Below are 16,123 nucleotides of genomic sequence, written 5' to 3'. Positions count from 1 at the left end.
ATGGATGAATATTCGTCATATATTTGCAAAATTCGCACATTCGTTATATTCGCTAATTTTTTTATGCCCATATGCGCAAATATATGTGCATATGCGAAAATCTATGCGCATATTGAGCACTCCCTTATCTTTATAGGGAACTTATGGGCTAGTGCATTAACTCTGTGATATTTTGCACATTGAAACCAATAGGCCCATTGGGGTGTATGGGGATCTCACGGTATGTAAAACTGTAAGATAAGCAGGACTGTCTTGGCAGGACTGTGTATGGGAGAACTCGTGGTTCGAGTACTGGGGTGGGATGCAGTGTTACAGTGTTGTGGTTTAAACTTTACTGTCCTGGAAAAGCTTCTGAGTTTCCCATAGCAACCAATCAGATCGCTTCTTTCATTTTTCACAAGGCCTTTGCAAAATGAAAGAAGCGATCTGATTGGTTGCTATGGGCAACTGGACAACTTTTATCAAAACCAGTCTAGAGGAAAAGTTTCTGAGTTGCCCATAGCAACCAATCAGATTGCTTCTTTCATTTTTAACAAGGCCTTTGAAAAATGAAAGAAGCAATCTGCTTGGTTGCTATGGGCAACTGGGCAACCTTTACTCTGCACAGGTATTGATAAATATCCCATTATGTTCCTTAACCTCCCATTCATTCATTCATTCATTCATTCATACCCAGCCTTACACATTACATCCAGTTTCAATTAACCCCAATACCCATATTTGGTACCCCCTTAACCTAGTTCCCACACACTCAGTTAATTGCCAATTGACCTAGTTCCCACGGTAATTGACCTACATTTGTCAATCACAAGTAAAAAGTTAAACCACAGCACTCCGTCCCACCCCAGGACTCGAACCACCTCATGGTCTCCCATACACGTTCCTGCTTATCTTACAGTTTTGCATACCATGAGAACCCCATAGACCACAATGGGCCTATTGGTTTCAATGGGCAAAAATTCACAGAGTTAATGCACTAGTGCAGTGGTCTCCAACCAGCGGACCTCCAGTTGTTGCAAAGCTACAACTCCCATGCTGGGAGTTGTAGTTTTGCAACATCTGGAGGTCCAAAGGTTAGACCACTGCACTAGTCCATTTGTTCCCTATACCATTAAAGAAGCGAGGGCCCAGTATTCGCGAATATAGTATAAGAGCCTTCTTTAGACCACACAAGCTGGAAGCAGAGAGGGATGATGATCAGTGATCACTGTGATGTGTACCGTGAAAAAAAAAATATTCGTAATTGTGAATATATAGTGCTATATTCGCAAAATCGCGAATATGTGATATTCACAATCAAAATTAAAATTGCGAATATTCGCGAGCAACACTAACATACAATACGTTTTTAATTTTTATGGGGGGGGAGGGGGCAGTGAAAAGGGGTGTATATGTAGTGTTTTACCCTTTATTACAAAAAATTTGCCGCAGCTCAAACTTCAAGCAGGAAACTTACTGTAAACTCGCACGTATGAATGTACCCTGTACATTCACATGGGGGGGGGGGGGGGCAAACCTCCAGCTGTTTCAAAACTACAACTCCCAGCATTTACTGACAGACCGTGCATGCTGGGGGTTGTACTTATGTACCATTTTACAGTGTTCCCGGCTAAAGGAGACCTAAAATGGCGGATCCACATGTGAGTACATGGGGCAGGGGATTATGGGAGGGCGGGAAAGTACGGCGGGAAGGGAGGTAGGTGGGATGACCCTGAATCACATGCGAGATGCAGCCTATTAGCATTCATTGACCCCTGTGATGTCACAGCCCTATGTACTCAGCAGCCATCTTGCCTCTCTTCATTTCATCCATGCACTCAGAGAGAGAAGACGGGCTGCGCGTCAGTATGTGAATTGCTTATACCACAGCGTACCACTGGCAACTGCTAGTCACATCAGCATTGTGGACAGACAGAAGTGCAGTGCTTTGGTGTTGTCACTAAGAAGGATCTTACGATATATAAACCTCCTATTCACGTTATTGAGCATTTCATCAGAGATGGGCAGATATCTTTTCGTTGCCTCATACGTATCAACAAGCTGCCTGAACTTTATGAACCATCTTATCACCTTATTTTTCAGCGCAATTCTGTGCTTTTTTTCCTCCAGAAATCGTCTGCTGCTTATAATTGTGTGTAGACTCTATACAAACCAGTGCACACCATTCTTAACACTTTGTGACAGAGTGCAATTTAGTTTAATCCCTGTTTTTTTTTTTTGGTGGTGCTGCACTGTTGTGTCCTGCTGCTGTTCACAAATACGTTTTCTCAGCGGACTGTAGTGCATTTGTCTGCCCTCATACGTGCATACCACATCAAAGCAGTCTACTATTTTGTATCTGTAACAAGTCTAGATACAGGGAAAGTCCTGGCAAAAGTAATCATCTGCTGGTGTTTTACAAAAATACTGAGTAATATAGTATAGTAATAATAGTATATTCTGCATATTGTTGCACATTTTTCTGCCCTCATCAGTGCATACTGCATATGTACATCCAAGTAGTGTACCATTTTGTACCTGTTAATCTGTCAAGGGCCTATATACTGTGAAAGTCCAAACAATAGTACTCACAGACTGGGGTTTTACAAAAATTAGAGTTTTTAGGCTCATTATAGTGCATATTTCTGCCCTCATCAGTGCATACCACATACGTTCATCCAAGTAGCGTACCATTTTGTACCTGTTAATCTGTCAAGGGCCTACATACTGTGAAAGGACATTCAAAAGTAATCACCGGCTGCTGTTCTAGACAAATACTGTTTAAAGAGTAGTGAAGCGTATTGTAATAATCTCATTTGTGGTCGTAGCTCCTGCTCGGGAAGCGTGCCTACCTAGCCTACTGAATACCAACCCCTACCTAGCCAGCAGTCTGAGGTGTGCCATAACTGCAGCGTATAGAATATGCCTGGAAAAAGAGGGCATACCCTGTGACTGAATAAATGAACCTTAGGGGAGGGTGGGTGGTGATCGAAGAACCCACGGCGCCTGGATGTGACGCCGCCGTGGGTTCTTAAAGCAGCCCGCTCCTCCCACAAACTCAGGCCAGCTGCGCAGGCCTAAACACTTGTGGTCGTAGCTCCTGCTCGGGAAGCGTGCCTACCTAACCTACTGAATACCAACCCCTACCAAGCCAGCAGTCTGAGGTGTGCCATAACTGCAGCGTATAGAATATGCCTGGAAAAAGAGGGCAAAACCCAATAATTGCATGAAGTAAGTTTATTACAGAAAGTTACAAAACCAACGATTCAAAAGCACTAGCCATCTCTGAACGAGGGTTAGGGATGTATTGCATGTAACATCCCGATTTCCAGCGCCCCAATTTCTTTATGACGTGAGCTGGAATTCCGTTTTTTGATGCGGCAGTGGCAGCGCCGATTCTGAGTGAATGACCAGTCAAAGCAGATGGATCTCCACCAAGAGACCTAATGAGAATGCGAAGATATTTAATGAATTGAGAAGTGGTTAGCACATCATGCTTGAAACTTAACAGAGGACTCTCCGGAGAAGAACTAACACAATTACTAAGTAGAGCATTGAATACGGCAACCGGGCACTACTTGTGGGTGGTAGGGAAATACCGAACTATGGTTACCTGACCGGGTAGGGAGGTTTTAGTGTTAAGCAAGGACAGCTCATAATGGTCTATAACAAACCTAAGTTGGTTGACTTTGAGACACTGACCCTTGGTAGATCTAGACGTAAATTCACCTGGCCTTAGGAACCCATAAAACCCAAGATATAAGGCTGCCTTTAAGATTAAACTATCTCGAAACCCAAATGGAGAGGTATCGAGAATGTCTGACAATTTCCTGAACCATTCCCCCGAAATAGGTTGCCTTACCGGAATGTTGGGAACCTCATTTCTCTGGATGCCCTTCAGGGCTTACTTGACTAGACGAGAAGAAAAGAGAGAATGACTATAGGGATTGGTTAAGGACAAATGGAACTGTATGCCCGCTAGATAGCTTTTGATGGTATTAAATGAGAGATGCAGAGATAAGTGGCAAAACCCTATATAAGCTAAAATGAACGGAACAGAGTCAATTGTACTTTCATTGTGCATGACTTTGAATCTTGTAAACGAGTTCCAACCCGCATCATAGATTCTTTGAGTGTTGGTAGAAAGTGATTGATTGATCAATCGTTGTGCTGCTTGAAAATGTAGGTTCAGTTCAGGATTAGTAAATGGTAAGGCGGGACCTGGGCCCCTAGGACATCTGCTTCTGGTATTATCTGAAAGAAGCGGGAGAGATTATTTCTATATAAGGCATCCGCTGCCATGTTCTGAACACCGCTAATGTGGGCGCAAGTGAAGTTAAATGCATGATGCAGGGACAACCAAACTAACCGCCTTGCTAAAGCCATGATAAAAGGACAACTAGACCGGCCTTTCAACAAAATATCCACTGTAGCTGCGTTGTCTGACACAAACACAACTGTGGATTTCCTCCAAGCGTGACCCCACACCTGGGCTGCCGCCACTATGGGGTAGAGCTCAAAGGCTGCTGAGTTGCTTGTGAACCCGTCCAGCTGAGCAATCTCGGTAGGCCAAGACGCAGCGAACCAGTGAGTACCCCAGATTGCTGTGAAACCCAAAGTGGAAGCCGCGTCAGAAAAAATCATGGGGGACTGATTATCTACTGTCGGTATGAAAAAAGATATGCCATTCCAACCAGTCAAGAATGCTTCCCACATGGCCAGGTTGGCCAGCGCTTGTTGGTCTAGGTATATGATACTATTCTGCTGGGGCGCAGAGGGAAGCAGGCTCAACAGACGGGAAATGAAGGTGCGACCTTGCGGGATGATCCGCATGGCAAAATTGAGCATCCCCAAGATAGACTGCAGTTCTACCTTGGGTATATGGGGGTTGTCTCTGAAATTGTGGATGGCAGTTCTAATTCTAAGTAGCTTAGTTTCAGGGAGCCTGGCTTCCATCTTTTGCGAATCGAGCACCACTCCAAGGAAGGTAATGACTGTTGAAGGGCCCTCGGTCTTTTAGCTGATAGAATACAGCTCTTAGGATGTCTAAGTCCCTAGGGATGGAGTTGGGTGGCTCGATTAGCAAAAAATCTTCCAGGTAGTGTATAACGTGCCTACAATCAAACCTGTTTTCGAGTAGCCAATGTAAAGCCGAAGCGAAATGGTTGAACAGCCATGGACTGCTTCGAGCACCGAACGTCAGCTTAGTTGTGAAATAATACTGACTCTGCCAACGAATGCCGTGCCATCTCCATTGTTGTGGCATAATGGGGAGGAGCTTAAAGGCGTCCATGATGTCAGCCTTAGACAACCATGCTCCCTGCCCCATGGAGAGAATGATGGCGATGGCCTCGTCGACAGAGGAGTATTTTAACGCCACTTCATCCGCAGGAATTAAAGAGTTAATACTCGGGACAGAGGAAGAATACGGGGCAGACAGATCATATATTAGCCGCTTTTTATTGTTAAATTTGCCAGTAAAAAGGCCAACAGGACTGACTCTCCAGGAGTCGTATGGGGAATGCGAAAATGGACCAATCACAAAACCTTTCTCTACTTCGACTTGAATAAGGGACGATACGGTGACGGGATCAGCCAGGGCTGACTTTAGGTTCCTGCATTCATAGGTCATATCAGGCAGAGCCACCAGACCCGTGTGGAAACCAGACTGGAATCCAGATAATAAGTGCTGCACAAATTGCTGATCTGGATGGCCCTGCAAAAACTGACCCAGGAAGACAGTATCAATCACAGATTTTTCAATTTTTTGACCACATGCGGTTTTAGGGTGGGCCCTATAGCAGATGAAGCAAATATGTAAGAGTCTGCATTGGCTGTAAGAGCAAGACGTGTAATTGAAATTATTACATATATGCAACTTTCCTAAATACCGGATTGGCCTACCCAACTTGTCTGTTAAACCTGAAGTTTTGGGACCCTTGGCCTGGCTAGCAGCTGAAGTGCTAGGAGGAGTTTCTTCGTTCACCGAGGCACACCACTCTGTGGTGTGGGAGGATGAATGACAGTTGGCGCAAACCGGGGCCTTGAGTCCTGCGAAATGATTGCAGTACAACTCAGTGTCCACAATTGCCCAGTTGACATTGTAATTGAACTGACTGAGGGCGGCCGCGGCTTTGGCCGCAAAGGATTTGTGATACTTATAAAAGGAATACCCTCCAAATTTATGGTATAGCTCTGTGATTTTGTACAGGTATAGATCCAGTTCCTCCCTTCTTTCAGGTTTCACCGTGCATATAATATCACGGTATATGCTGAAAGCCATTATGAATTCTGACAGGGTTAACTTCCTATTCAACCTGACGTCTTTGGACTTCAATGCGACAGATACGTCACCACAGGCTATAGTTTTGTTTTCGCTCAGGTCGTGCGTGGCTATCAATAACAAAGCTAAATTGACCTCTTTGCCTTCTAGTATATCCTTTTTTATGTGAGCCGGTATGAAGTGGGCTGGCGCGATGTGAGGGACGGCAGAGGCAGTACCTAAGGTGCTAGCTTGAGGCTGGAATGGTGGAGGGAGGGTTATAGCCGGCGGTGAAGTAGCTGTGGCATCCCTGTTCTCCATAGCGTCCATCCTATTTTGCATTTCAGACATGTTAGACGTGAGATTATTAATCATGGCATGTAGCTGTGTGAGGGAAGTCTGCAAGGTGGACATAGAAACTTCCTCAGGGTTAAGCCCTGCAGCCTCATTTGTCAAGATCCTATATAATTCTGCCTTACGGGCAGAGGCCGGGAAGGGTATACCCCTCTTGACCAACTCAGCAGTGAGTTTCGGCACAGTCCATGTTCTTAAGGAGGGAAGACTGGCATGCTCAGAAGTTCTGGCTGCGTTTTCCAGCACCGAAGCGGAGTCCTCTATGTCGGAGGCGTGAGACATTCTGAAACAATCAAAACCTAACTGCAGTGAATCTCTGAGCCTAGACTGAGCTGCTACCAACACCACACCTCACTTCACCTATCCACTTATCCACCCAAAACAACCTATAAAGGGTGACAGAACATCCGAGGGCGTGTCAGACAATGGTTCGTATGCGTAGGGGGCTTATCAAACATGCGTTAGTGATGAGTGAAAACGACTACCGCTCAACCAATACACTCTGTACTACTTACAACTACGTGACTTATGACTTGAAATAGGTGCACGGAAATTTTTTTTTTAAGTAGCCATAACCTGAAGGCGTGTCAGGTTCATGAGGTGACTACTTAATCTGAGCGACTGATATTCTTACCCGAGATTGATGTCTTGATGCAACCTAGAACTGAAACATAACACGCAACATCATGCAGGCCCGGAACAGACCTAATAAACTCAGTGCCAGGCTATACTAGCCATAGACCACTCTGCCACCAACACCATGACTTATCTCACCTACTCACCTATTAGCCAGTAATACTAAAAGGGGACAAAACATCCGAAGACGTGTCGGATACCGGACTGATGCGTAAGGGGCCTAACAACTATGTTAGTGACACGTGCGCTAAATGGATCAACCAGAAGTTAACCAACGACACCCTGTACTATGAAGTACGTGACTAGTGAAGTGGATTAAGTGCACCGAAGGAAATAAGTAATCACAACCTGAAGGCGTGTCAGGTTCATGAGGTGGTTACTTAATATGAAATTGAAACACTCTTACCGGAGGCAGGTCTTGGCACAACCTGGAATGAACATGACATGCGACTTCACCTTAACCCAGAATATAAGAGGAACCTACTAGAGAAATCTGAATTGACGTACCTTAAGCCTGCGCAACCTATCAGGAAAGAATACGAGAAATGCTGAGTGGTGACCCGATGCAATGACAACCGATGAGACAAGATACTTGAGAACCCAGACACTCCAAAACGCTGGGTCAGAAGCTGAAACAGAGACCAGGTATAAGCTACAACAAGGAGCACCAGGCTAAACCTACCTAACTCACGTACCTGACCTTAAGATGGTAGAAGGATGAGAGAGAGTAGGACCGGAACTTGGTGTTTGTTCAGGACACAACCGGATCTACGCAGAAATGTCCGTATTAGCTATGTACAAATCACCAAGAAAACAAAGAACGGAGCATACCTGGACCTTATAGGAATCTTGAACCGAGTAAGACCAGACAATGCAACCTGAATATAACCACTTGCCAATTAACGATCTCTGACCAATCACAAGAAAGACACTGACTGAAGACACTGGTTGACACAGACCTGTGAACTAAATTTGACATGTTGTAGTGACTGAAACCCCCGACAACATTCCTGTAAGTAAAGTACTAACCCTAATATTGGTAAGTTGCTATGAAGATCTCAGAAGCAGACAATGACCTATGATAAACAAAAGAGTGTCATGTGACTGACGTGCACAGCTTCATACTGAAACTACCTACTGTTAGAACTATGCGACTAGTGAAACAAGACTGGATTGCTTGTATGCGCAAAATGAAAACAAACGTACAAAATCGTTTGTGCAATACAGGTTACCCCTGCCGCGGTTATACCGAGCAACACCACAAGTAAGACAGTGATTCACGTGTGTAACACCTATCCATGCATACTGCTGTTATGATATACTCCTTTTTTTTATTTTATTTTTTATGATATGTATAAATATATATACATGCATAAATACATACACATATACGGCCTGTATGTGCACACATGCACACCCATACACATACCTACCCCCTATCTTTTATTTATAAATTTTATATTCAATCATTTATTTATTTGTTTTTTAAATAAACGCATGGATGTGTGAAAAGGGTGCGTAAAGATATGTGATCCCGCCTATGTGTGACCGAGGCAAGGCCATGGGATTGACATGATATGAGACTATTTGTCCTGGATATAGTTAGAAAAAATGACCAGTATTAAAATAAAACCACACATCGCATGGTAGACACTGTGCCATAAACATAATGATAAGACAGTAGTCGCCACCCTGCATCGATAGGAATGAATGATTGAGATATGGGCAGATGAGGTTAAGGAGCCAGGTGCGTGTAGGACAGCAATTACTGCGGCAGAGAGTGACGTATCATAACATTAAGTGCCTGCATTGTTTGTGAGCAGTGGGGCGCGGTGATACGGGATAGCATACCCACCGGGCCAATGCGGCCCTGTGGCAGGTGAGCTACCCCTGCCCTGAACACACAAACATGACATCCCAGGTCCGACATGCAGGCCAGGAGTCCTCTGTACCCCGCTTATTAGAGCGGCAGGTTAGCGCGACTAGCGGCCCGGCATGGCTGCAAAATGGTAACATACCCGCAATTGAGTATCACAAAAGCATATGCTGGGTGAGTCGGGAGGTTGCCGGGCTAACCATATGGCGCAACGGAAACCAGGCGGCCCGACAACGCGACTCCCGGCGTCCCCAGCAACTCACCACCCGAAGCGCTGCTCCGTGCACACGTGTAGATGCCGACTTCCGGTCAGCTTGAACGGGAATCAGCTGACACCCGGAACTGAAGGATCGAAGAACCCACGGCGCCTGGATGTGACGCCGCCGTGGGTTCTTAAAGTAGCCCGCTCCTCCCACAAACTCAGGCCAGCTGCGCAGGCCTAAACACATACGCACTAAGTATGTCAGGCAGAGAAGTGCCAGGACATGCACAGAGGAGTGGCAGAGGCCTAAATACTTCAGGCAGAATTGGCAGCAGACTAGGGGCGAGTGGCAGCAGGAGTCGCAGCGAGAGGCCTGAGCTCCCGTTATCAGCCAGCGGTCGTGTCTCGACCAGCAACCCATCTGCCGTCGTCGATTGGTTAACATGCTCATTCACTTCATCACAAGGGACATCTGACACCCCCAGTCAACAGTCGGTGGGTTCATCAGACACAACCCTCAGTTGGCATGGCCCGGGAGCAGTCCCTGTTCTCCCATTGCCTTTTTCCTATGCTGTTATACTGTGGGTTCAGCTCCACTATTCACTGAGGATGATCTAATAGAGGACAGTCAGCAGCTACTGCCCAGCCAAGAAGGGGAGGAGACATGTGCCGCTTGCTCCTCTAGGCGGCCAAGTAGTGATGCGAAGAGTGACGTAGGAGGCGGTGTTTCCAGGTTTCAGGGTCCTGAAGCAGACACTGTTGGGGAACCTGAGGAGGACATCAGTGACATGCAGACACCTGTTGATGCTGATGAAGCCGATCGCAATTGGGAGCCGGGTGCAGAAGGGCTTCATAATAATCAGGAGAAGAGAGTTGCAGGTTGCCCTTGAGGCAGCGGTTGAGCCAGCAAGGCGGTAGCACGGTCGGAAGTCAGCATGGTGGCAGGAGTGGAAATTCTGGAGCCAAACGTGCCCGGGGGAGACCACCTGCTTCACGGCAGCCTACCTTTCCGGGAGGTAGTGGAACAGGGGTTCCTGGAGACGTTGCCAGTAGCAGTCAATTAGTGCGGACTGTAGGTGGGAAAATCAGCTACTCGGCGGTGTGTCAGTTTTTCATCAGGCATCCGGAGGAGGTTCACGTAGCCACATGCAAGATATGTCGGCAGAAGGTGAAGCGTGGCCAGGGTCCCAATGTCGGCACCAAGGCCCTGCGTCAACACATGCTTCGCAACCATAAAGCGGCCTGGGAGAACCGTGGCTCCGATGTAGTGGTCCAGCTTGCTGCATCACCCAGTGGCCATCCGTTCCCTCCTTCATCCAGCCAAGGCTCCACCACCTCAGCCGAAGGGAGCTGTGTGTCAAACCCTCCTTCTGTCGCTCCAGATGCTCCTGCTTCTCCCGCTTTTAGTCAGCCATTCTGCCAACAATCCATCAGCGAAGCCATGTCCAAGAGACAACAGTATGCGTGCCCACCCATCCAACGGCGCAGAAGTTGAATGTGCTCCTGTCTAAGTTGCTGGTGCTGCAGTCCCTCGCTTTTCAAGTGGTGGACTCTGCACCTTTCAGAGAATTGATGGCTTGTGCCAAGCCGAGGTGGAGAGTCCCAAGTTGTCATTTCTTTGCGAAGAAGGCAGTGTCAGCCCTGCATAAGTTTGTACAAGAGAAGGTGGGCCAGTCCTTGAGCCTGTCGGTGTGTTCAAAAGTGCACGGCAGCGCCGACGTGTGGAGCTGTAACTATGGGCAGGGACAATACATGTCTTTTACGGCCCACTGGGTAAATGTGGTTCCTGCACAGCCACAACAGCAACTTGGACAGGTCACAGCGCTTCCTTCTCCACATTCTCGCTCTCAGGCAGTTGGTCCTGTGACAGTGTGCGACTCCGCCTCCTCATCCTCCACCGTGTCCTTGGCCTCTGTTCTTCCCATGGTTTGCCTTGGCGAGTGACACAGGGGTGGAACTGCTAAAATTCATTCGTCAAGAAATCCTACTATGGCTTACTCCACGAAATCTGGAAATTGGAACCATGGTGACCGACAACGGGAAGAACATCGTGTCCGCGCTGTGACAAGGAAGTGTGAAACATGCGCCCTGCATGGCACACGTGTTGAATCTGGTTGTTAAGCACTTCCTGAAGTCTTCACCCCAGTGGAGATGGAGGCAGGTAGTCTCTCCGAGTCACTGGCGCAAATGACACGATGCATGCTCAGTTGCTTGCATAGTGACCCCCGAATTGTCAAAATTTGTCAGCGGGATGACTTCTGGATCTCCATCTTATTGGACCTTCGCTACTGTCCCAGAATGGGGGCCTTTTTTACACCCAGGAGGACAAACTGACCTACTACAGAGAGACCCTACTTAGTCAGTAGGCACATGCCTATCGGCGACATGGTCCATCCACTCGCAGGTCTGACTTGGGGGGGCCCTCTGCTCTCACCTTCCACTGCCATTGCTGTTTGGGAGGGGTGGCAGGAGTAGTACCAGCTCAATCAGCAGCAGCCTGAGTCTACAGTCGCTGATAAGTAGCTTTCTTCACCCGCATAGTGAAGCAACTAATCAGCAGCAGGTAGACATGGAGCAGGACCTGAGCCAGCAGGTGGTGGCATACCTTGACATGGCTAGGCCAACAAACATTGAAGATCCGCTCGACTTCTGGGCAGCCAAACTTGATTTATGGCCGCAACTAGCAGAGTTTGCCCTGGAAAAGCTGTCCTGCCCGGCCAGTAGTGTGCCATCAGAACGGGTGTTTAGTGCAGCCGGTGCAATTGTCAACTCCAAGGCGAACACGTCTGTCCACGAAAAATGTGGAGAGACTTATCTTTGTGAAGATCAATCAGAGATGGATCAGCCAGGATTTCAAGCCACCAATGCCAGATGCCTCAGAGTAGATTGACCATGCTGCTACACCAACACTTCACAATTATGGTTATGAAACCCTCTTGGGTTATCAATTAGGGTTATGAAACCCTCTTGGCTACTGCGAATGCCTGCTCCTGACTCATCCTTTGTCCATTTCAGGAACTACTTGCCTCACTGATGCTTTGGGCCTTGGGTCTTTAATTTTTGAATGTTTAGCAGTAGCTAAATACATGCTTAATGCAAATTTACACATTGATATTGCAATGTAAAGGGGTTATGAAACCCTCGAGTGTATTGCTGATGCCTGCGCCTGTGTCTTTCAGGAATTATTTGGCTTACTGATGCTTCTAGGCATGGGCCTTACATTTTTGGATGGTAGCACTACCTAACATGCATCTTCAATAGAGATTTCAAAGTTCACCTTTTAATTTTAGGGGTTGTGTGACAGTGTATGACTCTGCCTCCACCTCCTCCACTGTGTCCTAAGACTCCACTGCCCGGACAAGTCTTAGTGGCCCTTAACCCCTTAAGGACTCAGCCCATTTGGACCTTAAGGACTCAGACAATTTTATTTTTACGCTTTCGTTTTTTCCTCCTTACCTTCAAAAAATCATAACTCTTTTATATTTTCATCCACAGACTAGTATGAGGGCTTGTTTTTTGCGCGACCAGTTGTCTGTTGTAATGCCATCACTCACTTTACCATAAAATGTATGGCGCAACCAAAAAAATACTATTTGTGTGGGGAAATGAAAAAGAAAACCGCAATTTTGCTAATTTTGGAAGGTTTTGTTTTCACGCCGTACAATTTATGGTAAAAATGATATGTGTTTTTTATTCTCTGGGTCAATATGATTAAAATGATACCCATGATTATACACTTTTCTATTACTCTTGCGCTTAAAAAAAAATTGCAAACTTTTTAACCAAATTAGTACATTTAAAATCCCCCTATTTTGAAGACCTATAACTTTTTCATTTTTCCGTATAAGCGGTGGTATGAGGGCTCATTTTTTGCGCTGTGATCTGTACTTTTTATTAATACCATATTTTGTTATATAAAACTTTAATTAAATTTTTTATACATTTTTTTTGGAATACAATGTTATAAAAAAAGCAGCTATTTTCGGCTTTTTTTTTTTTTACGTTCACGAAGTTCACCGTACGGGATCATTTACATTTTGTTTTAATAGTACAGATATTTATGCACGCGGCGATACCAAATATGTATATAAAATATTTTTTTTACACTTTTTGGGGGTAAAATAGGGAAAATGGGACAATTTACGTTTTTATTGGGGGAGGGGGTTCAAATTTTTTTTACTTTTTTTTTTTTTTTTACTTTTATTTTTACACTCTTATAGTCCCCATAGGGGACTATTTATAGCAACCATTCAATGCTAATCCTGTTCAGTGCTATTTATAGAACACAGCACTGATCAGGGTTATCGGTCATCTTCTTCTCTGGTCTGCGGGAAGGCAGATCAGAGCAGAAGACTCCCGGAAGACAGCGGAGGCAGGTGAGGGGACCTCCGTCTGCCGTGCAGGATGATCGGATCACCACGGCAGCGCTGCGGGCGATCCGATCATCCTGTTAAGTGATCGCGATGCTGCAGATGCCATGATCTGCATTGATCACGGCATCTGACGGGTTAATGGCGGACATCCGCGGGATCGCGGGTGTCCGCCATTACTGACGGGTCCCTGGCTGCGATCCACAGCCGGGACCTGCCGCGCATGATGCCAGCATCGCTCCAATGCCCGCGGTTATGCTCAGGACGTAAATGTACATCCTGGTGCGTTAAGTACCACATCACCAGGACGTACATTTACTTCCTGCGTCGTTAAGGGGTTAAAGGGGTACTCCGGTGAAAACCTTTTTTCTTTTAAATCAACTGGTGGCAGAAAGTTAAACATATTTGTAAATTACTTCTATTAAAACATCTTAATCCTTCCAGTACTTATTAGCTGCTGAATGCTACAGAGGAAATTTCTTTCTTTTTGGAACACTGATGACATCACGAACACAGTGCTCTCTGCTGACATCTCTGTCTATTTTAGCAACCATCCATAGCAGATGTATGCTAAGGGCAGCATGGTGGCTCAGTGGTTAGCACTGCTGCCTTGCAGTGCTGGGGACTTGGATTCAAATCCCACTAAGGACAACAATAAATAAAGCGTTATTATTATTATAATAATGTCAGCAGAGAGAACTGTGTTCGTGATGTCATCAGAGAGCATTCCAAAAATAAAAGACTTTCCTCTGTAGTATTCAGCAGCTAATAAGTACAGGAAGGATTAAGATTTTTTAGTAGAAGTAATTTACAAATATGTTTAACCATTAAGGACCAAGCATTTTTCTGTTTTTACACTTTCGTTTTTTCCTCCTTACCTTTTAAAAATCATAACCCTTTCAATTTTGCACCTAAAAATCCATATGAGGGCTTATTTTTTGCGCCACCAATTCTACTTTGGAATGACATTAGTCATTTTACACAAACATTTATGGTGAAACGGAAAAAAAAATTCATTGTGCGACAAAATTGAAGAAAAAACACCATTTTGTAAATTTTGGGGGCTTCTGTTTCTAGGCAGTACATTTTTCGGTAATAATTACCCATTCTCTTTATTCTGTAAAGGAAGAAGAATGTCCAGCGCACACACGTGTAAAACTGAGCTGCTTTATTGCATAGTTGCCATAGGAAACATCGGACACTCATGTAACGTGACACGTTTCGGCCAGCAAGGCCTTAGTCATACACATGTTACAAGCACTTAGATCGTTTATATATGCAGGGTGGTAGTGTCCCGGGCGGGGCTAAGCCCCGAATCATGTGACATCCCACCTGCACATATAATTACAAACAATGTTAAAACGTACGTATCATATCTTTATTTCATCACACTTATAACAAAATTCATTATATAAAAATTGAAACATTGTTAAAATAAATCTTATGCACCAGTTGTATATGTTTGGTTCAAAACCTAGAGAACCAGACTCCATCCTTTTAAGAATATATCAGACGGTGATACACAACTAGCACTAGGACCTGGAGAATTACAATGCTGAACTGGGAGAACGGTTATTTACCAGAGCAAGAAATGCAGTTTGTCAAATCTCATGACAAAAACAGATACAAAAAAAGTTATTATAATCATTATTGTGCACTTATGTAAATATGAAAAAGGATATTGAACAGGTGACTGGAAAACGTGAAGCAACTAAGACATACATAGTAATATTCGGATTATCATAGTGCCACGGTCATAACAACCAACTCATTTAATAGTGCAAGATCGTATCCAGTCTCCTGTTCAGACCTAGCGGTATCCTAGGGGGGCTGTGGTGATTTTGGACAGCGGTCTGTATCATAAATTGAACATGCAAATGTTGGAAGATATTGATACATACAGACCCCTGTCCAGTAATCCCACAGCCCAGTTCAAAAAGCACCTTATGTCTCTGGTGCGCCTTGGGGTCGAGAGTGGATGTATGACTGAAAAGATTGCAGATTATATTATTATTCAGGATCCGGTCATACCTATATTCCACTCCCTCCCCAAGGTGCACAAGGATACTTTTCCTCCCCCGCTTAGGCCCATTGTGGCAGGCATCTCGTCATTGAACGAAAGATTATGTGAATGGGTTGATTCTCTGTTACAGCCCCTTATACCCATGATACCTGGCCATATCAAGGATACTAAACATCTCTTAAGCATGATGAATTCTATACAGTGGCGACCTGAGTGCAGATGGATCACAGCTGATGTGACCTCCCTGTACTCGGTCATTCCACATAGATCAGCCATCAGTGCACTCACATGGTTTCTAAACACTTATTCACAATATCCAGTTAACTTACGTGAATTCATAATTTTGGCCGTTGAATATCTTCTTGGTCATAATTTCTTTATGTTTGATTCTAAGTTTTTCTTGCAGGTGACAGGAGCGTCT

The 16,123-nt window shown here is 45.2% G+C and overlaps 1 protein-coding gene across 2 annotated transcripts in view; it reads left to right on the top strand.

The window, feature by feature from the left end:
* LRRC20 (leucine rich repeat containing 20) overlaps positions 1 to 16,123 on the top strand; it is a 787,843-nt gene that overhangs the window by 49,038 nt on the left and 722,682 nt on the right. Inside the window, exon 1 of one of the 2 annotated variants that reach the window (XM_056530494.1) lies at positions 585 to 607. The exons of the other annotated variant lie outside the window; for it this stretch is intronic. The gene's annotated coding sequence lies outside the window, so the exon portion shown is untranslated. Of the gene's footprint in view, positions 1 to 584; positions 608 to 16,123 lie in introns of those variants that run through there. 2 annotated transcript variants of the gene reach the window in all.

The sequence above is a fragment of the Hyla sarda genome, chromosome 7 (genome assembly GCF_029499605.1).
Source record: "Hyla sarda isolate aHylSar1 chromosome 7, aHylSar1.hap1, whole genome shotgun sequence".
NCBI classification, from domain to species: domain Eukaryota; kingdom Metazoa; phylum Chordata; class Amphibia; order Anura; family Hylidae; genus Hyla; species Hyla sarda.
The sequence above is the reverse complement of the archived record's forward strand: the minus strand, read 5'-3'. Positions and strand labels throughout refer to the sequence as shown.